This window comes from Prionailurus viverrinus, chromosome D1 (genome assembly GCF_022837055.1).
Source record: "Prionailurus viverrinus isolate Anna chromosome D1, UM_Priviv_1.0, whole genome shotgun sequence".
NCBI classification, from domain to species: Eukaryota; Metazoa; Chordata; class Mammalia; order Carnivora; family Felidae; genus Prionailurus; species Prionailurus viverrinus.
This window is the reverse complement of record NC_062570.1, coordinates 75,833,167-75,856,152: the sequence shown is the minus strand read 5'-3', so window position 1 is coordinate 75,856,152 and position 22,986 is coordinate 75,833,167. Positions and strand designations below refer to the sequence as shown.

Here is a 22,986-nt window from a genome sequence, read left to right as displayed (position 1 = left end):
GGGTTCCTGTTCCTTCTAGGCCAACAGGGTTCTTGTGTTCAAGACCCTACACTGTTTTCCCTCTTTCTGGACACTGGTTCCTGCCTCCTTCTCATCTCGCGTGTTACCTCCTCAGAAAGGCCTCCCCTAGTCCTTGCATCTACAAGGCCCACCTCCCTCCCAACCAAGCCTGCTGCACCTTCTCCTCTGTTTGCTTGCAGGGTGGCAGGCACACAGCAGGCGCTCGGTAAACACTTGTGGATTTAAACTCATGGGAGTGAGAAGTCGAGTGCTCCGCCAAGTAAGCTTCTGACAGAAATGAAACCCCATCTACTTGATCTAGTGGAACAAGGGAAGTATTACTGTTTTTCTATCACACAGGTGGAGAGACCGAGGCTTAGAAAGGTAAGAAAGGCCACGCTGCCCTAGACCGACCAGCCAGCCAGTAAAAGGAGGAACAGAACCTGGATCCAGACGTTTGTGACTCCAGAGCTACCTCTTCACTGGGACGCCAAATGGCTTTGCATTACGTCAACTTTCAGTGCACGTCGGAGTGTGGCGCGGCTCACTTTCTCAGGAGGAAGCCCGGGCTTGGAGGGCCTCACCGCAAAGGCCTCCTCACTCCCCGCCTCCGCCTGCAGGGTGAGTCTGTCCCCTCCACCTCCGGGCACACGGTACACGCTTATTAACCCCTCTGGACTGAACTCATGTTCAGCGAGACAGGACAAGCTCTGACGAAAAGTTGCCACCAGCTAGGGACTCTGAGTTCAGCCCCCTCCCCCAGCTCATTCTTAGACAAGTCACAACTCCTGTGCCTCAGTTTCCTTATGGGTGACACGTGGATGATACCACTAGGCTGGCTACCTATGTGAAGCTCTGTGGCAGAAAGCGTGACCTAACAGATGGAAAAGGACCCAAATCTACTCTCACGAGTGTGTGTGTGTGTTGGGGGGGGGGGGGGTGGTGAAAAATCACATGAGTCTTTAATTGCATCTGTTCTCTGGAGTTACCAATGTAATATATCTAAGATTTCCTATAATCCAGGGAAGAAGGAGGATTGAGGAGGGGAGGGTGGCTGGCAAGGAGGAAGGAGGGAAGTTAGGAACAGACGCCCATAAATCCAAGCCCCAGAGATTCTGCTCTGAATTTGAACCCGCTCCTCACGTATGGCCTTTCAACGCCAAGCTGTTACTCTGGAGGCGAGTGTGGCGCTGACTGTACACGAGATTGTTCTCACGCTGGTGCCCGGAGCATCACGGGGTTACCCTGGCTGAGCCGGCCCAGATGGGGAGAAGCCGGGGTAGGTGGGAGTGGGGAAACCAGTGACGCGGATGAAGGGGCAGGGACACCGAGGGAAGCCCCGGCTGAGCAAGAGCATTCTTTCTGCCAGAAACCAGCTGTCCCTGCGCCTGGAGAACCAGTCACGCCTCCTTCACTTCTGGATCCTTCGGGATACTGGCAACGCTAGCTAGATGTAAAATCGGCTACTTGGAACTTGCCCTTTCCCCCAAATTCAGGGTGTAAGTGGCCATGAGCCACCAAGATCAGAGTCGGTGAGTTCCAAGACGGACTCCAAATACTTCCAGGAGACGCCCTGCGATAACAATGCCACCCTCACAAGGGAATGTGGGCTACATGCTGGCTCTTCTGGGCCCCTCTTAGACATTCACGTTCTCTGTACACGTCTTAACAGCTGTGAAGTGCTGGGATGATCTCTTTCACTTGGCCTAAAACACAGTCCCCCAACTTGCGTGACCACACAGGAGATGCTGAGAAGAACAAAGCACAACTCGGGAGGAGATGAAGGCAGAGCCTGAACTGCCAGTGGCCACTCCATCGTCACCTGCCCAAGAAGGCAGCAGGATAAATCTGTTCTTTTGCTCAAAACGAGTTTGCTCAGGTTTGTGTCAGTTGGTATCCTCGCGCTACCGAATGGGGAACTGCGATGTGTTTGCAAAAGGACTCCAGGCATGTGGCTGAGAGTCTGACAGGAAAGGCACAGAAAAGCGTTTGGAATTCATTCACGTGGTTAACAAGAGGAGTCGCGTCCAAGCGAGTGGCAGAGGAAACTGTGTACGACCTGCACCAGGGGTTCGAAAGTCCACTGACCCAGGTCGGGGGAGAGATGGTGAAAGGGACTACAGAAACTGATTACAACAGAAATGTGAAAGAAACACAGAGGATCTGTGTTTGCTATGTGGCGAGACGAAATTTCAGCTACGAGGCTCAAGGGACCCGGGTGACACAGCAGAAAGAACTACAGTGTATTCAGCAACGGCTCTGGAACAATCACTCTGGAATATGATGTGGCCATCCGTGCATTCTGCTCTTGAATCTGACTGTGAAACACCATACAATGGCCCCGGAGCCTGCCGGAGATGATGAAGGTTTCAAAAGATGAAGGCAGATATGAAGTAAATCATAATATTAATGCTTACATATAGGATGAAATCTTTGTCATCACTGGGATAATCTCTGTATATGTATAACACTTAAAAGAACAGGGGGGCATATTAAACAATCTAAAGAAAAAGGGTCTTGCGATTTCAATTTTGAATGAGTACTGATTTCTGACTTGAGATTTTTAAGATGAAAGGTTTAAGGACTGGGAGTCAGGCTGTAAAAAGAGTTACAGTACTTGAGAAAACTTAATTTATGACACGTATAACTTTAGTTTATTTGACTTGCAAGAGTTATGTGCTTAGAAAGATTTTGTTTGTTAGGCCGGTAAGTCCCCACTGTCAGACATTTGAAGAGCTCGAGGAAACCATGCGTGTTAAACTTATGAATGCCATCTAAAATGTTTAAGGAAGCTTAATTATCCAAGTTTCCAAACAGTACTAATCATTAAAATTCAATTTGTTCACTCTAAATTTATAAAGTACTAATCAAATAACAAATGGAAATCATCTTAATTTATACAAAAATACTTGTTTTATAGATGAGATCTATAAGAAAACCTAGGTTTAAAAATTAAAGCTTTTGGGGCGCCTGGGTGGCTCAGTTGATTAGGCATCCAACTTGGGCTCAGGTCATGATCTCACTGTTCATGAGTTCGAGCACCGCGTCAGACTCTCCACTGTCAGCACAAAGCCTGCTTCAGATCCTCTGTCTCCCACTCTCTCTGCCCCTACCCTGCTCGTGCTCTATTCTTTCTCAAAAAAATAAATAAATAAATAAATAAAAACTTAAATCTTTAATAAACTGAATAGTAAAACCTAATAAATTCTAAGACGTTCTTTTTGGGCACAAAAGCGCTCCTTAAACATTAGCAAACTTTTAAGGCAGATTTCGTTCTGTGCATGAACGAATGATTTCTATATGAACGACCAGAAGAACAAATGAACCCGAGAGAGCACCCCTCCTCGCCAATTTTTTTCCCCGCTCCAGTTCATCTTTGCTCTACGTTGCAAGACTTCCAAAGCCATTCCAAAACCGCTCCCCAAATCTTGGTGGAAACGACACTGTGTTTGACATCCTTGGGAAGAGAGCTGAATCCCAGGGCCTCCTCCTGCCTCACAGCCTGTATTATAGGAAATTCAGAGGAATGTGGGACGCAGAGCTTGGCTGGTTTCCCTGTCTTTTTTAAAAAATTTCAAGACAGCATATCATGTTTATGCCCTATAAATTCTTTGGCAGAGACACAGACAAATGGCAGGAAGATGCTTCCACTGATTCCTCAAGAACCATTAATGCCAACACATCGTTTCCCAGCCAGATCACAGGCATGTACCTTTTTCACTACTCAGTGAAGTGTCCCCCATTGGCGCAGTCATACAATGGCGCCTGGGAGTGATCAGTGATCCGATTTGAAAACAACCTTCCACCATTTGGAGCCAATGGGTGGGTGGAAGGAACTCCATCAAACATTCACTATTGTTCTTTAAGACTCCTAAACTCTACACTTTTGGATCCTGATACAAGGGCTTTGAATTCATCTGTTCTTCTTACCCAGTCCAGTCAGCACCCTCTCTGTGCCAGACACCGTACAAGGCAGTGGAGACATAGTGATGACTCGAAGTTGTCCTTACCCCCGACAGCAAGGCCAGTGGATGTGACAGACAAGAATACATAGCCCAGACACAAATGAAAATGTAAACCGGGAAGGTGAGCAAAGCGTACCAAGTAGAAACTGCACTGGTTCCAGACATTTCTACAGCCTTTGATGTCTCAAGCCACCAGCCGGGTACCAGCACACGGTAACAGGAATAGCCTGCAGCGTGCCCGATCCCAGGTCAACCGACACTCGCTGCTATACGGCAGTCTCCTTCAAGGCATGGAAGTGGCAAAGGGGCCGGGAGAGCCAGGCCCTGTCCTCAGCCATCCCTAGAACTACTCCTTGTTACTCATTTTCTCTCTACGCCCCAGACTCCCAAATCAGGAGGGAGCTGAATGCAGCCATCCCAAAGGCTGCTTTCTTTTCTTTTTTTTAAATTTTTTTAATGTTTATTCACTTTTGAAAGACAGAGACAGAGCACAGGTAAGGGTGGGTGGAGAGAGGGGGGGCGGGACACAGAATGTGAAGCAGGCTCCAGGCTCTGAGCTGTCAGCACAGAGCCCGACACGGGGCTTGAACTCATGAACCGAGAGATCATGACCTGAGCCAAAGTTGGCCGCTCGACCGACGGAGCCACATGGGCGCCCCTCAAAGGCTGCTTTCTAACTGACATCCTAGGAGTTTAAACTCAGAGAAAAGTTGGTACAGAGACAAATGGGCACATGGAAGGTCCCCACGGATCTCAGAGCATCTCCTCTCCTTCGGTAGAAACTGCCCAACAGGTAACTGCACCTTCTAGTCTTTGGGTTTATTACTTCATCGCTAATTTCACCCCTCAGCTTATTTTTTTTAAGCCCACACAATCTTTTTTCTTTTTTTAGTTTATTTTTATTTACTTATTTACATTCAAGTTAGTTAACATACAAGGTAATCTTGGCTTCAGGAGTAGGACGCAGTGATTCACCTCTTATATATGATGCCCAGTGCTCATCCTGAAATGTGCTCTCCTTAATGCCCATCACCCATTTACCCCACACCCCCACCCACCTCTCCTCCAGCAACCCTCAGTTTGTTTACTGTATTTAAGAGTCTCTTATGGTTTGCTTTCCTCTGTTATCACCTGAGTTTTGAGAGGGAGATAGCAAGCAAGGGAGGGGCAGAGACAGAGGGAGAGAGAGAACCCCAAGCAGGAGTTACACTGTCAGCACGCGGGGCTGGAACTCATGAACCGTGAGACCGTGACCTGAAGTCAAGAGTATGATGCTTAACTGACTGAGCCACCCAGGCGCCCCTAAGCCCACACAATCTTTTAAATACTTGGAATAGGTGCCAATATCTTGTACATAGGAGACAATTAGCTAGCCCTGAGTAGTAACTGCCCTTTTTAGAAAGAGACGCACTTTCCCATTTGACACAACCCCTAGCTAAGCCTCTTCACTCACCCTGCGATTTGAGTTTGCAAACTTTCCTAGAGAGGCAACAACCCAAGTCATAACATAGAGTCTGCGTTAGACCACACTATTTATCCACAAAGGAACAGAATGCAATCTTAACTAATATTTATAGGCACCATTGAAGATGTTTACCAAATGCCAGGTACCCCACTAGGCACATTATATATATTATTCCATTCCCATTTTCCACTGGATGAAACAGAGGCTTAGGGCCCAGAGCTCATCAGAAGAATGGGATTCAAACCAGACTCCATGCACCCTTCCAGCTCGTCTGAAATCAAGCACATACAGATCAGCTTGGAAATCTGTCTGCTAACCAGCCTAATCACAAAAGAACCTCCACCAGCTGATAGCAACCAAGTGTATCAAAAAGGGACCCCATTTTGGACAAGACACAGCATTTTGACCAGAACCATGGCCTCAACTGTTTGTCTACTATCTCTTGAAATACAGATGGGAAATGATTCGCCAAAAGTGATCAGAAAATCCACTCAAAAATGGAAAGACCCATAAAGCCAGGAGGATCCTATTTCAGTCTTATAAGAGATGCTGACATCACTGTGTCAGGAATTCAAATGCCACTCAGAAGGCTTAAAGCACAATTTTAACAGCCAAACAAGCTATCTGCTATGAAGAACGCAGGTGAAAGCATCATAAATTATTTTAGCTCCTCACATTCCCTGTTTTCCTCCCTGTTGTGGGGAGTGAGCATTCCACACAACCGAGGAGAGAAACCTGCCTTCACCAGTGTACCCCCTCCCCCCTTCCCTGAAGAACCACCTTTAATCTGGACACATTTTTAATGTCAAGCTCTTCCGGGGAGTTTCCAAATGCAGCAGGAATTGGTAATGGTCCTGAATGTGATTTTATATTTGTAACTTCATCTCCCATAAAGCAAAAAAGCAAAGAGGAATGATTAAACAGATTTTTCCACTAGGATTTACACACCCATGTGTGAGGAATCCTGGGTTTCAGCTAAAGACTCCAACTCTGAGGAGTTATTGAAGGGTCCAGAGGGTCATTACACTCTTCAAATGGACTCCCTGTGAGATAATGTTGTTTACTCAAGGGAAAGACATGCTAACCCATGTTGTAAAAAAAAAAAAAAAAAAAAAAAAAAAAAAATCAATCAGATTGCAGATACATATTTGTTGTCTGTTCACTGATAAATCACCATGCAGAGAGGAAGGACTCTAACTATGGTTCTTGAAAGCAGTCTTCACAAAGCAGCAGCTCCTCACACCCAACCCCCCAAACCCCAAAGACTGGGTCCACTTCCAGAAGGCCCTTAGCGCGTCCTCAGGAGCAGTCGGGGGCAGCCCCTGCCCCACTTTCTGCCTCTCTCCTGGTGGCTGAGTGCTCGATTCAGAGACACCAAGGGCTGGGCCCAGGCCTTACCTGCTTACTTTTCCAGTTCTGCCCTAGAATCACAGCAGAGCTCATTTTCACGGCCCTGTGCCCCCCGCCAGACAGCTGTATTCAGTTGCAAAAGCCCAGACTGGTGGAACTTGTTTTCTGGCTATTGTTCAAGGCAATTGTTCCTGTGAAACCCCAGGGCCCGGGGCTCGGGAGGAATGAGATCTTTTGGTGTGGATGAGTGAGCAAGCCCAACTGTAGGCTGAGTAGTAACCCCTGGGGAAGGGAAAGGGTTTGGCTACCTTCACTTCCCACCAGACAGGTATGTTAACTATTTCCTTCCCAGGAGGTATTCTCCAGGGCATCACCTCCTCCACCCACTGCTGGCAGTCTATTTAGAAAACCTACCTGCACAGAAAGCAAGAGCACTTCCTCAGAATCCCACGTTTCATTGTCTATCTGGGAATGATAATAGTGTAATAGCCAACTTTAAATGAAGTTCAAAGTTGTGCCAGACCTCATGCTAATTACATGCATTATTTCCTTTCATCCCCACAACTCCACGGTACAAACAACAACTCTTACTGGGGGCTTGCTTCCGTGCCAGGTCCTGTTCACTTACATTTTCTCTGGGTACTCACACTATACCCATTTTAGAGATGAGACAACTGAGGCTTGGAAAGAAAGGCCCAAAGGTCATACAGCTAAGAAATGCTGAAGCTGGGATTCAAACACAGATCCAAGAGTGTTCAACCACCCCCGTTTATTTAATCATTTGGCATCCTTTATTCCATGCCTATCATGTAAACAACAAGGACTTCAAAATTTTCCACACCAAAAAAAGAGACAGTTACTCGAAAAAAAGCCATAAGCAAGCCTCCTGTCTCTAGAGTTCACCTTCTGAGATCAGCCTACATGGTTTGCAAAATGTGCTAGAACTTGAGCTCGAATGAAAGTAGGGGCAGACACGAACCCCAGTGAATTTAGTCTCCTCTAGCAGTGGGCCAGGGGACCACTAAGCCCTGGAGGCTCCAGATGGAGGCAGCACACAGCTCCAGAGAGAAAAGTAAAATAGATTTATTTGAAGCCTGGCTCCACCATTTACTTTGTCAGAGGCACCTCCTCCCACTCCCCGCTAGCCCCCTACCCCTGCGCAGGAGACCCAGGCTTCCCTTTGTGTGATACGGTGCTAACACCAGGCCCCATGAGCCTCTTGTGGGGACCAGATCAGACCTGCAGGCACTCAGGAGATAACCAGCTCACGTCAGCTGCGGTACAGAATCCGGGGAGCCTGAAAAGACCGCAGGAAGGAAATGCAGGACCACGCTACAAAAGAGATGATAAAGTACCAGGGCAAGAACTTGCTTCTTGTGGCTTCAGTGTCCCAGGGGAGAAGCAGCCTCTACAGACGGTGCCAGGTGCAAGGCCAATCACTCGGGGTGGAGAGAAACAAGAGCCCCATAAAGAGGGCTCCAAGGGGATTTAGCAGCATTCAGAATGCCAGGGGTTGAGTTTCACCCCACAGCACCTTTGTCCCATTTTGGTAACTCATTCCTTTAACAAGTAGGTGGTCCCCTGAGTAAGCGTGAAATTCCTCCCTTTGGCTCCAGGGCCTTGGTGGGGCTAGAAACCCCAGAGGGATGCCTTCTGGCCTCATTGTTACAATAGGCACCAGCGTGTCTGCTGACCTCAGCTACACAAAGCCGTCTCTCGTCCAAGGCTCCTCCAGAGAGGGCTGCTGACACTTGGTCCACTGCCGGTCAGCTTTTGCCAAAGATCTCAACAAACTCATCCTGGTGTTCTGTTTACCAGAAGATACGTGTACCCTAAACATCAACGGGATTCAGCACATTATACACAGCTGAGGCAAATAATAGCAAACGCCTACAACGAGGTGACAAACTTTAAAGGTGGGATCTAGGCCCGCTGGTAGGTACTTTACACACATTATTCCACACACTCCTTTCTGTTACCCTATGAGACACAGACTATTAACGTTTCCTTTACATAAATGTGGAAACTGAGGCTTCCAGAGCCCAGGCCATCTGCCCAAGACGCCAGACCTAATAAACGGAGCTGGACTGGAACCTAGATCTGCCGATGCTAAACCCAAGCTCTTAACCACATTCATTCAACTTAAGAGCAGAAGGAAGGATTCTTTTAACTAGATCCCAGTCATATAAGAACTTACAACTCCCACATGTTATCCAAAAAGCCCAGGACACTTTTTCATGCAATCAAGTTATTCTTAAAACATCTCCAAGGAGGTAAATGAAAGGGGGGAGGGGCAAATCCCACACAGAGCCTTGGCTGGCTGCCTTAGGTCTAGAGTAGGTGAAGGGGGATGCGGAGTCCCAACATTTCTATCACCTACCCTGCCACACCCACGCACTCCACTCACTTTCAATTCCCAATACCTCTTTAGAGGTCTGGGACCTCCAATGCCCAACCTGAACGCACAAAACAGAACCACGACTGCCTCAGGGAAGCTGAGAGAGGGGAGTGTCCCCCCAAACCAATCCGCCCGGCCTTGTTTTGCAGTGTTGTCTTGTCGGGGGCCTGACCTTACAAGTTATCCCTTCTGGGGCAACAGGGAAGGAAAGAGAACTCAGGTCCAGAAACAACCGCTCAAAATCAGCTCTGCGGCCCCCAAACACTTCAGCTCTAGCTAATTAGCCAAGCCTAGCACACATGTGAGCAGCTAGTGCCAAGCTTGGGTCAGCATTAACATGCCGGGCGTACAACCTCTCCTTCCAGGACTCAATAAATCCAGCTTCCCAGGAGGCAGCCCCAGAGTTCCAGGGCACAGTCCCAGGAGCCCAAGGCCAGCTCCAAGGCCACTGGCTGTCCCAGATTTGACTTCCACTTGGGCTCCTGCCCCGCTGAACCTGGTACAAGCAGAAACCCAGTCACCGGCCCAGAAGCCTCAAAGGGATGAGAGAGCTCCCAGGCAGGTCCTGCTGCAAAGCAGAGTTGCTTTTTAATATCCCACCCCCGCCCTCTCTGAAATAAGCAGAATCTGAGAAGCCCAGGCAGGCCACGCTTGCCCGTCTCATGTACGCTTTGGTGAGTCCTCTGCAACAAAAAGTGCCCTTCGTCCAGCTGAATCCACATTTAAACCTGTAGCTAAAACCATCCCGAGCCATCTGCCAAGCCCAACAAGGAAGGCAGAGTGGTGTCTAGACCCAGGTTCCCATGCCAGCTTGGCCTCTTACTAGCTGTGTGACCTTGAGCAATTCCTTAACCTCTCTTGGTTCCCATTGCCGCACCTCGAAATTGAGGATAATATTGCTGGCTCTGCCAAGAAAATTACATGAGACTGTGTCTGTTAGATGCTTGGAGAGCAGTAGGTGATAATGAACATCTTTTTTTCTCTTCCCCCTTGTCTGGCTTAAAATAGAAACGCTTCTCTTCGGGCAGCGTTATAGCAGCCCCAGCGAATAAGAAAAGTACTCATATTTAAATCTCCCATGCTATCTCTCTTGGAGCCCAATTTCCCGAAAAAAAAAAAAAAAAAAGAAGCCACCCAGTAATTTGCAGTATTAGTAAACATAACCGCAAACTCACCCGGCTTCTTAGATTCCAAACAAAACCTCCAACTGCAAGTCATTTTCATCAGGGCCCTCCAAACCACTAGCAACCCTTGCTGGGGCCCACATGGCCTCTCTCGAGCTCTCTCCTCCCCCCAAACTGGAAGGTCCCCCCCTCAAAAAAAAAAACCAAAAACAAAAACAAAAAAAAACCCTGGAATAAGGATCTAAGACAGTTGGGAGGTCAACACCCAGTTTTTCAGTTTTAAGAGCCTCCTTTGCTAAGTTGGTCTGTAAAAGCCTGACATTCCCCAAATGTCCAGGTGGACCAAGGACATTTGGGGAAGGCTCCGGCTTCCTCCAGGATTATCAAGGCTGGCACGAAAGGACTTGGGGGTGGCAGGGAAAAGGATGCTGAATTCCGGACCAGCCGCTTCCCCCCATCGCAGAGCCCACGGGGATTTTGGCAGCTGTACCACTGGCTGCTCTGCAGGGCTTTCCAATATCACCCAAGGAACGACAAGGCAGGACACGCGGCACACCCCGCCCCAGGCCCCAGAAATTTGAGGAAATCATCCTACCTGGTAAGGTTCCCGGGCCAGAGCATTTCACTACATTGTGGTCCTTAGAGAAAGCGGACAAAGAAGCCGAATGAGTCTCACGATGGCAACTCAGCCAGCCAGCCAGCCGAGCTGGCCCACGTTGGGCCAGGGAATCCCGGGCACCCAGCAACTCTCCTACTGAAGGACCAGTCAGACAGGGATCACTATGCCCCAGCCCAGAAAAGAAATCTGATCCACCAACAAAATTAACCCCTTAAGTGCTGAAGGAGCGAGAGGTCAGGCCTGAGTGCTAGCATCAAGTCAGCTGTGAAAAGTTTCAGCCAGGCAAAAGCTAACACCAAACTCTGAAACCATTACCGTAAAGAACCTAGTGGGAGGGCCCTCGCTATGGTCCCGGGGGAATCTGCAACAGTGGGTCAAGTTGAATAAAACCTAAACGTGAAAAAATATTTTTAGTCCCCCTGGACTATGCCAAACTGTTGGGAAAAGTCCTTTCAGCCAAAAGTGCTACTATTAACAACAACACAGAAAAACCACTCGTGATAACATTTCTTAGCTCATTCCATAGACCACTGAAAACAAAGTATTTGATTGAAATGATTAGCCTACACAAGTAACTTCTGAACCTAAAGGGGAAGACACCTATTTGTATAGTGAACAATGACGTACATAATTTCCGGTGATGTCAGTTTTGATGCGGTGCCAACAAAAATAGGCATTAATTCCTGATGCTATTTTTTTTTTAAAGGAGGCTCAGTCTATGCATGGCTACTTTAAACATTACGGTACAAAGGCTGGGAGGGGAGGTGGGATGGGAGAGAGTCCCAGTTCTGGGATGGGAAGGGGTTGCACCGGCTAATCCCTATTAAAACCTGTAATCAAGGAATTCAGAAGGAACTATGTAAACAGATGCTGTGAACAATGAACAACTGTTTTACTATTGAAAATTCAAAAGCAAAATTATGTTATAGCCACAAGCTTTTATTTTAAAACGAAGAAGGATTAAGATGCTCTCCAAAACTCCAACTCCCTCTCCAAAAAATCCTAACAGTTGGCTCCTGGCAGCTTTCAAAGACTTTCTCTGAGAAAAGCTACCCGCCGCCCCCTCCCTACCCCCCCCCCCTTGGTTGGGCCACCTCTCTAGAAGGATGGGGGAGTAGGGGTGTGGGTGTGTGTGTGTGTGTGTGTGTGTGTGTTGGGGGGTGGGGTGGGGTCAGGGAGAAGTACAGGGTCTTGTGTGGTCAGCCTTTGCTCAGCAAACAGAAGCCTTTCAAAGGCGAATGAAGAGCCATTCCTCCCCCAACCAAGAGGGAGGGAATAAAAGGTCAGCTCAAAAGGGAAACAGGGTCTAGTAGGGCTTCCCAGGTGAATGCAAAAGGCAAACGTGTCCAGGAGCAGAGATTGTAATCTTGAAGGAGTCCCAACCTAGGTTAATCATTCGCATCTCATCCCTCTGGCCCTCCCCCACTAGAAAAAAAAATGCTGCCATCATCTGTAGGGGGGGGGGGGCTGGTGTGGGGGGAAGACAGAGGCCAAGGGGTGGGAGAGGGGTGGATTTGGGGAGACGTGTGGCTCAGATTTGAGACAAAAAGTCAGGATGGATCCAAGCTCTGGCTGACAAAGAGGCTGTAAACCATTCTGTGTACTTTCTACACCGTCCTGGGAACTGAATTCATCTTTATAACAAGACTTGATAATCTGGTTGACTTCTGTGTTAATTTGGGTAGAATGAGGCAGTGACTATATATGCATGGACACATACAGACATATGTATACACACTCACATACACATGCAAAAAATTTCCACTGTTTGCTATACTGTTCCTTGTTTTAGGCAAATGTGTAAAAATCCAGATTAACTGCCAACGGAAATTAAGGGCTGTCTATCCATGCATTTAGTCATTCATTCAACTAACTGCTATTTATTGAGCACTTGGTATATGCCAAATCGCATTGTTCTAACTGCTGAGGACACAAAATAGACCGAAAATTCCCTATACTAATGGAACCTACCTTTTAAAGGTGGAACTATAAAATAAATGACATAAAATGTAAATTATATAGTATATCAGTGATAAATGTTAAGGAAGAAAAGTAACACAGGGAAGAGGTTGTGATTTTTTGGGGAGCGTGGTGTCTGAAATTTTTTCATAAGGTGGTTAGGGAAGGCCTGCTGAGGGGATGATTGTTACTATAGACCTGAATGAATTGTAGAATTTGGTTATGTGAATATCTGGGGGTAAAGAGGCTTCCAAGAGAGGAAATGGTCAGTGCAAAGGTCCTGCGGCAGGATACAACTTACACATTCATTCCAAGAACCACTGTGGCTAGAGCAGAGAGAACAGTGAAGCAAGGGAAACCCAGGAGTAGGTCAGGTCCAAGGGGCAAGGGAGAAGGGAGGAGGGAAGATACTTAAGGAGAGCCTGGCAAATTGCTGTATCTTGGCTTTTCCTCTCACAGAGGGTGCACGGGAAGGTGAATCAATGGAATTTCTCCTTGAATAAAAGTTTGTTTAAATCTCCTACAACACTAAATATATTTTAATTATTCAAAAATTTTACAAGGGCAAATTTATTGCACAAGACAATGTGCGTGAAGGGGGGGTCTCAGTCCTTTTTCTGTGGTTAAAACAATCACATCCTTAGGGGCACCTGGGTGGCTCAGTCAGTTAAGCACCTGACTTCGGCTCAGGTCATAGTGTCATGGTTCGTGAGTTTGAGCCCTGCATCAGGCTGTCAGCTGTCAGCACAGAGCCCACTGCGGTTCCTCTGTCCCCCCCACCTCTGCCTCTCACTGCCCCCCAAAATAAATAAACATTAAAAAAAAAGAATCACATCTTTAACATGAAATACTGAATTTGTAGCTAGAGGTTCAAATTTAGGCAGGGCGTTTTCATGCTATGAAAGATAACCATCAATGTGGCTACGAGATCTAACCGGGGGTGGGGAGGTGGGGAGGTGGGGGGGTGGGGAGGGGAAGCAAGGTAGGTCAACCAACTCTATCAGAACTGATGACCTTTGGCTCTTTTCAAAGAGCCAATCTTCCCCTGTCATTTCTGAACCTGACTTCTAAACAGGCCAAATTTCAAAGACCTTCTAGAACTCAGAGCATTCTTTTCCATAGAAACAGTGTTATCAATCATGTTAAGGCTCCCAGGTGAATTCACAGAGCCATTTTGTAAACCAAAAAGGAGCTAATAAACTCTGCCCAGGTACCAAAGAGTAGCAGGAAAGAAACATTATTCTTGGGCTACAGTATGTAATTAGAGAAAACAAAAAACCACTGAAGTGAATCTAAAAAGATGTTCACTTATATCTAATGAGTGCTTTATTAAAACAATAGTAATAAAGATACCTTGCTGCTTCCTCCAACGTCGTTAGTTTCTCCCTGTTTACGGACTCTTTCCCACTGGCCATTCCACCAAAATAAAACCGATTTTCTTTAACCCCCATGTCTGTATTCTCCTCTGCAACCACGCCAGTCTTTGTTCCATGTTACAGCAAAACACCTTGAGGGGCACCTGGGCGGCTCAGTCGGTTAAGTGTCTGACTTGGGCTCAGGTCATGATCTCAGGTTTTGTGAGTTCGAGCCCCGCATCAGGCTCACTGTTGTCAGCATAGAGCCCACTTCAGGATCCTCTGTCCTTCTCATGCTCTCTGTCCCTCCCCCACTCATGCTTTCTCTCCCAAAAATAAAAAACAAAAAAACCCAAAAACACCTTGAAGGAGCTGACAGCATTCCAACTCCTCTGGCCTGTTCTCTCTTCATTCCAACTTGAGTCCCCACCGCTTCAAGGAAAACATGCTTTGTTTCTCCCAAGCGCATCCATAGCTTAGTTTCTGCTACAGCCAATGGCCTTTATCCTACCTGGGTTTTTAGAAGCTTGTAGCATGACGAGAGCGGCCTTCCTTCTTGACTGGGTCTCCTGTCTAGCTTCCATGCCTGGTTTCTTCCTCCCTCACTGCCTGTGCCTAAGTCTCTTTAGCTGGCCCTCCTCCCCTCCTCTCTAGACCTCGAGGGTTCCAGACCTCATCCCCTATCTTCTCTACCTCGTCTTTTCCTTGGGGATCTTACCCAGGGCTTCAAACATGAGACACAGACAGACAATCCTATTTGGGTGCTTGATGCATCTCAAACCTATTGCACCTTATACGAAACTCTTGCTTCCAACTTCCAGCTTGTCTGCACTCTCCTCTCCCAGTCTTCCGTCTCAGCGAATGTTCGACCGTCCTTATCCACCCTTGGTTCTGTCTTCCCTTACTGCCTCCTATATGATCCGTTAACAAGTCCTTTTGGCTACATCTCCCCAGTATACTGTGAACTGGTCATTACTCAGTGTCTACGGTAAGACAGCCTTGGTCTAAGCCACCACCATCTCTCCTTCAACAGCCACCTCCCTGGTCATTCAGCTTTCCTCTTGCCCCTCGGGGCTCCATCCTCCACACGGCAATGACAGTTCTCGTTTTCAAATGTACATCAGATCGAGTTACCTTCTGCCCCAAACTCTCTAAGAGCTTACCAGGGACTTGGAATAAAATCCAAATTCGCCTAGAAGGTTCTATATCATCTGGCTCCTGCCCACTCTCTCTGCCACTCTGCCCCTCTCCTTCATTATGTTCAAATACAGGGCCTGGGCCCTCCAATGTACCAGCCTCTCCCCATTTCATAGGCCCTTTGCTAGGGTTCCTTCTGGAATGCCCATCCCCACCTCTGACTGTGGCTGCCTTCCTTCTCATGGTTCAGGTCTTGGTTGGGATGTCACCTCCTCAGGGATAGCTCCCTAGACTCTGGCCCAGTTACTTTCTACTCCATGATACTTCCTGGCACTTGCCAGTCAGCACATTACCCCTTTTTGTTGGGGAGGGGTGTTTGTATTTTCCAAAAAATAAGTAAGCTCCTTAAGGATAGGTGTGATACCTTCTCTTGTTCTGAGTGATCTCCTCCCAGTGCCAATGGTACCACTGATGTGGTCCTGAACCAAATGGGCACAGGAATACATAACAGGGAACTGAACATTCCATGTAGTCTCTGGGACTCTTGGTACTTCCAAGGACTTTAGCTCAGTGGTTTTTAATCGTATATTTGGTCAAAGACCCATTTAAGAATCTGATGGAGGGATGCCTCAGTTGGTCAGCTCAGTCGGTTAAGCCTCCGACTTCGGCTCAGGTCATGATCTCGTGGTCCACGGGTTTGAGCCCTATGTCGGGCTCTGTGCTGACAACTCAGAGCCTGGAGCCTGCTTCAGATTCTGTGTCTCCCTCTCTCTACTCCTCCCCTGCTCATGCTCTGTCTCTCAAAGATAAATAAAAGTTAAAAAAAAAAAAAAGAATCTGATGGAAGCTCAGGTCTGCCTGCCCATAAGGAAAATGCATACAGACAACATTTTGCACACAATTTCAGGGATTAGCTGACCGCCTGAAGCCTGTCCATCAACCCCAGGTTAAGGGCAGTTGCTTCTGAGTTTTATGGCACTGACTTCATACAAGGTCTAGTCCCACTTTTATACTACGATTGTTTCCTTCATTCACAAGCCAGTCTTAGATTCATTTGCTTTCATCGGACTTGCTAATAACACACACACACACACACACACACACACACACACACACACCACACACATACAAAGAGAAGGAAGGCAGGCTCTCCTGGATGGACAAAAAAGAATGGGAAGAGGTTCAAAGATCTGTGCAAACAAGAAGCATTGCTCTTCTGCTGTGGAATTTTACTGAATGTGATCTGCACTAGATGGTGGAAAGCAGAGAAATACTCCAGAGGGCTTTAGCAAAGCTTTCAAAGTACAGGAGTCAACACTAGGGACTTTGTGATTGTAACAGAAATCATAAGAAACTAGGTAGATTAGGCCTAGAAAATGAACATTCAACAAATAGCCACGGAGTGTCTAACCTGTGCCAGACCAGACACTGGGAAACAGAGGGTGAGTAAGAGAAAATGCCCCAGCTCTGATGGGACTACTTACTTGAAAGAGACAAAGAAGGAAAGGAAAATCATTCTGCGTGTTATGGCAAAAGTGATGAAGGAAACAAATAGGGTGCCGGGAGACAGAGTCACAGGAGGCACCTTTTGAAATAAAGTGGTCGGGAAGGGCATCTCAGGAAGTGATATTGAAGCTAGATGTGAAAGGTGAGGGGGAGTTAGCCGGCCATCCAAAGCAGGGGAGTCAGGTGTTCCAGGAGGAGGGGATGTCAAGTGCAAAGGCCAAAGAGAGGGAAGAGCCGTGTGTTTGAGAAACCCAAGGGTGGCTACCATATTTAGAGCATGGGTGGGGAGGTGTTAATGGAAAAGGAAGTTGGTCCCCTGGAGAACTCCAAACCCATTAGTAACAAGTGATCCCAGGGAGGCGTCAATAAGGAACTCCGGAGATACAGTCAGTGCCTCTGCCCCTCCAGCCTTCTTTCTCCATTTCCTCAATTCTTTTCGGGGCCACAGGATCTGTAGCATAAATGAGAAATCCCCCTTTCCTGTTGAGGTGCTTGTGCAGAATCTCTGCTTGCACCTGTCCTGGCCCAGCTTATTCTTTGCATTTACACACATTGTGGATCCTGCCCTACTTCTCCAGTGAGGGGGAGAGGTCCTGTCCTCCAATTTTATCACAAAGACGACAGGCTGCATTTCGGCTTCAAATCTCTTATCTTGTGGACTTGCAGGTTTCTGTTCCCTTCAACTGGTTGTGTCAGGATCGTCTGGAGCCCACACTTGTGGGTCTTCAGACCTAAAAGCAAACATATTCCTCCTCTGTCTCTAAACAAAAGGCTTTCTTCGCCAGGAAGAGGATCTTCGATCTGTGATCCACGTTTACTCCCTTCCCATTCCGAATCTGAAACTTGATGCTCGTTAAGAAACATTGGACGGAGAAGCCTGGAAAAGCGACCATTGAGTGCCAGCATCTTCTGCCTCAATCAAATCAAAATGCAGCCATTCCATCCTTAATCCAACATCAGAGATGCCTTTTTTAACAGGGTGCCGGTCAACTACAAACCCATTCCTAAACAGCCTCTTTTCCACCAAAGGACGCGTGAGGCCCGAGTTCTTTTCAATGACAAAAATAATTCAGATTTACAGACTTTATGCCTATAAATCTCATCTAATTGCCACAACTATGCTAACATGCATTATTAGAGAAAAACAAACTTGAACTCAGAAAATTTACTCATCGTCCTACAACTGCTAAGAGACAGACTGAAGACCACACCGTCAAATGCTATAAATCCCGTTTGGTTTCTGCCACCACACTGAACAGAGCAGCGAATACCTCCAACGTATGCCCACAGATGCCACAAATACATTTAGTGGGACATTAACAGGTTATCCCCCAGTCCTTTAGCCGCTTCTCACACTTTTGGGCTTGGTCCAGTCTAGGTCTACTCTTTTACCAAATTCCATGATATCAGGGCTGCTGCTATACTTCCAGTTGACTGTTCTCTTGAAGGTACTGGCTGGATGTTGACTTTTATGTGCCAGACATTGTCCTGGGGCACCAGTGGTATGCAAAAGGCTTTATCCTCATGAAGCTTATAGTCTGATGTATGGGAGTGAAAAACATACATTTCATTGCAAACCATTAGACGTGCCATGAAAGAACAGCAAACTGTGAGAGCATATCATAGGGGAAAAGAGAAGATTACTGTCCATAAACATCAGAAAAATGTGTTGCTAGGCTGCCTAAGAATGCTGCGTAATGCTGAAAGTTGGCAATTTGGTGAAAATGTCCAAATTTGGGCCTGGCTTATCCCATAAAATCCCATCCAAACACCCTTGGCTAACAATGGCAGCCACAAAGATTCCGGTGCCAGTGTGTCCAAGGCCAACAGGAGTAAGAGCACATCACAAGTCAGTTCATCTGGGGGCGCCTGGGTGGCTCAGTCGGTTAAGTGGCCAACTTTGGCTCAGGTCATGATCTCGTGGTTTGTGGGTTCAAGCTCCATGTTGGGCTCTGTGCTGACAGCTCAGAGCCTGGAGCCTGCTTCGGATTCTGTGTCTCCCTCTCTCCCTGCCCTTCCCCTGCTCAGGCTCTGTCTCTCTCTCAAAAATAAACATTTAAAAAGGGGGGCAGCGCCTGGGTGGCTCAGTCAGTTAATCGGCCGACTTCAGCGCAGGTCATGATCTCATGGTTCATGGGTTTGAGCCTCATGTGGGGCTCTGTGCTCAGAGCCTGGAGCCTGCTTCAGATTCTGTGTCTCCCTCTCTCTCTCTGCCCCTCCCCTGCTTGTACTCTGTCTCTCTCTCCCTCAAAAATGAATAAACATTAAAAAAATTAAAAAAAAAAAAAAAAGAAAGTTCCTCTGGTATTTATGAAACAATTTAGAGCTAAGTTCTTCCTGCATCTTTGGTAATAAATGTGATTATTTAGAAGTAAATATGAAAAAAAAAAAGCCCCAAAGTGGCAAATCCATGCGGCAATCTGCTCTTTTAATAAACAGAAAAATCAAAGGAAATTTAAAATGATACCACTGACTATAAGGAATTGTATTTATATCATGGTGGTACAGGCGCACAGGGCAAGTCCTAAGAGTTCAAATGCTTATTTTTGCAGCTACAAGATGATCTCTATTAGAATGGATGGGTCATGAATAAGATACTTCAAAGCGACCCTTTGGCTTTTTCTAACGTGGCTCCAGCTACAAGGACATCTTTAAGCGTGCCCCACAGCAGGGTGAGATAACGAGGGAGGGGGAGGGCCGAACTGGGAAGGAAACCTGGAAGGTACTAGTCACGGTCCGCCTTGAGCCGACTGTGATGTAAGCCAGCAGCTCTCACACTGTGGAGGCCGCGGCAGAGCAGTGGAGAAGCCACCAAACGGGAGCTGAGTTGGGCCAGATCGTGTCCTGGCTGGAGCTCTCAGATCGCTCACCCGTTCGAGGCGCCAACGGCCTCCCCGAGTCCGCCCCGAGGTTCTTGAAGACGCCTCCGTCTCCCCCTGAAATCCCTTTTCGAGAGAAAACTGATTTGCCTTGTGAACCTGACTGATGTTCCATCTGTCCCCTGCTGGGGACGACAGCCCTAAACTTACTGCAGACCTTCTAGGTGTCAGGTGTTGTATCAAATGAGGTAAATATCTCATCCCACAGAACCCTTCTGGCAACACCATGAGATAGCAGTCTCTTGTAAGAAAACCTGTTCTGTACTTTAGCTTTGGTATTTCATTGTTTCCTTTGGGAGTTTATAGGGGCTATAAAATAGGTTCACAAAACCTTCCACAATCTCTAAACCACAATCTTGTCTCAGTCAAAAGAAAAAAAGTTAGGTTGGCAGAGAGCCCAACTCATTCTAGGTATTTGCCTAGTCGTCAGGCTAGCTGAAAAGTTACAGACTGGCTGAGAATTAAACTCCTTTTTCTTTTTTTCCAAAAAAACTTTTTTTAAACGTTTATTTATTCTTGAGAGATAGAAAGAGACAGGGCACAAGCGGGGGAGGGGGACAGAGAGAGAGGGAGACACAGAATCCGAAGCAGGCTCCAGGCTCTGAGCTGTCAGCACAGAGCCCGACGCAGGGCTCAAACCCGGAGAACCGTGAGATCACAACCTGAGACGAAGTCAGACACCCAACCGAGCCACCCCAGCGCCCTAGAAGAACTACACTCCTTCTATTCGGCCACTATTCTCTAAGAGAAAAACTGCTCTGAATGACGGAAGGGAAATAAAACACAGTAGCACATAATAACTGCTTACAAATTGTGCTACGGGTATTGAAAACCACATGTGTGCCAGGGAGGTACAGTGTTGATATTAAAACTCACAATACCCTAGAGTAAGATAGATTTTATTATCTCCAACTCACAGATAATCTACTCTGAGAGGTTAGGTAAATTGTTCAAGGTCACACAGTTAATAAAGGCTAAAGCACACGTCTGCCTGATTCATCAGTATCCTTGGATTTTTTTTTTTAAGCTTTCATTTTCACTGAGGTCTCATCATGGAGGTTACTACGCTAAATTCTCTGGTTTTATTTAATCCTTCTGCCATTCCCTATGGAGTAGGTATTATCATCCCCAGCAACATGAAGATATTAAGAAGCAGTGAGCTAAATAACTTGCCCAAGGCCACATCACTGATAAGAACCCACTAGGCAGAGTCCATGATTGAGATCACCTTAATTATCTCTGAATTTTGCCTTGAGCCAAGTATCTGGCACATGGAGGGACAATTTTCATGGTGTCACCAAAAGCCACTACACTGGTGGCACATTAAGAATGCATTGACAACTTTTATCCATGGGGCCCTTTTTCTCCTTCCCTTCCTCTTTCCATCTCGACAGGAGTAGGTGACCCCACGGCTAGGTAACAACGCAGTTATTCCTAGGTCTGTGCTTTCATTTAAGTTCAGTGAGAAAGATAAAAACTCTCATTCAATTCAGAGCACAGTGTAACCAATGTTGCATTTGTAGGTTCAGCTGCAGGCAGTTAGCTGGCCTTCCACAGAAACGCCATTCTTTGGCCAACCTCTCCCATACAAGGCAGCGGGAACAATGGAGTATGGATACACAAAGGGTGTGAATGGTTCACGGCAGCCCCATCACCATGGCCACAACATACTTGAGACTATGTTCTTCCACGGGGCCTCAAGAGCATCATCTGGCCACACAAATGTCAGAATTATTAGGAAAATATAGAATACGGCCTTTATTCACAGCCCAAGCTAGTGTGCCTACGTTCAGCTCCAAGCATGGGCTTTGCGCTGTTGTCTCTTGAGAACAAAAGGAGTGGAACGTCGGGAACATCCATCAGTAGGGAAAGAGTTAAGCAAACTGTAGCTCCTATATAGAACAGAATACTGTGTGGCCATTAAAAATGATGCTGATAAGTCTGGATACAAAACGATGCCCACGCTGCAGTATCGAATTACAAAAGTAGACTATAAAACACATCTTATTTTTTAGAGCCTGTAGAGTGTAGCAGTTACAATCAAGGACTGGGGAGTCATGCTCCCTGGGTCTGCCACTTCTGGCTGTCTGACTTTGGACATGTGGCTTAAGTAATGTCCATCTGTTTCATCCTCCATACAGTGGTTCTTACACTTAGAGTTACTGAAAAAGTGGAATCAGTATATGTAAAGAGCTTAGAACGGTGCCTGGCTCACAGCAAGTACTGAAGGAATTTTGATCCTTTAGAAAATAAAATGTGTAAGTGCTTACATGAATAGAAAATTGTCTGCAAGGGGCACCTGGGTGGCTCAGTCTGTTAAGCGGCCGACTTCGGCTCAGGTCATGATCTCACGGTCCGTGAGTTCGAGCCCCGCGTCGGGCTCTGGGCTGATGGCTCAGAGCCTGGAGCCTGCTTCCGATTCTGTGTCTCCCTCTCTCTCTGCCCCTCCCCTGTTCATGCTCTGTCTCTGTCTCAAAAATAAAATAAATGTTAAAAAAAAAAATTAAAAAAAAAATTGTCTGCAAGGCACCAAGGTGCTACCAGTGGTCACAGCATATCACTGCATCATATGATCTTAACACCTTTTACAGTTTCCCGTTTGCTTATCTGTATTTTCTATTTTTCCATAATAAAACATAAGCTTTTTTTTTCTTTAATACGAAAGAAGACCACTTTTTTTTTTTAAATCCTAAACTTTTAATGAGAAACAGAAACTTCACCAAAACTTGTGTTTTAAAAAAACTGTGGGTCAGGCCAGGCAATACAAACCGTGGAGTCTGGAGAAACTGTGTGGTGTTTCCCGGTCCTTTCTAGTTTGGTGCCCTAAGAGCAAGAAAGAATTTGCACCTTAGCACCTTGGCTCAAAATATGCATAGGCAGGACTGTGGAGAGGAAGAGAGCAGAGAGCTGGGAAAGCCTGATTTCATTTGTAGCAATCCACTTAGTTAAAAATGTCAGGAAGTTTAGTGGATTAAGGGTATTACGGCCGCTATTCATAAAGGTGTTTTGTTAGAACTTCCAAATAGCAATCTGGTGAAATAAGCCTTGCACAGCCTTAAATGAAAGCCTGTTACAGTACTTAAAGTTTCCTAGAGAAGGAAAAAGACCCCCAGGTATTAATTTACCTAAAGAGCAGCTGTCTCGAAGATACTGTAATGGATCCTATGTAGCCAAGCTATAAAATAGGTTACCCGTCACAGAGCGAGGAGGTTTGAGCCCAGATCACCCA

General features: G+C 46.7%; 1 protein-coding gene across 10 annotated transcripts in view; it reads right to left on the bottom strand.

The window, feature by feature from the left end:
• The window catches only part of NAV2 (neuron navigator 2), a 741,507-nt gene that overhangs the window by 78,392 nt on the left and 640,129 nt on the right, over window positions 1-22,986 (bottom strand). The window lies entirely within an intron of this gene.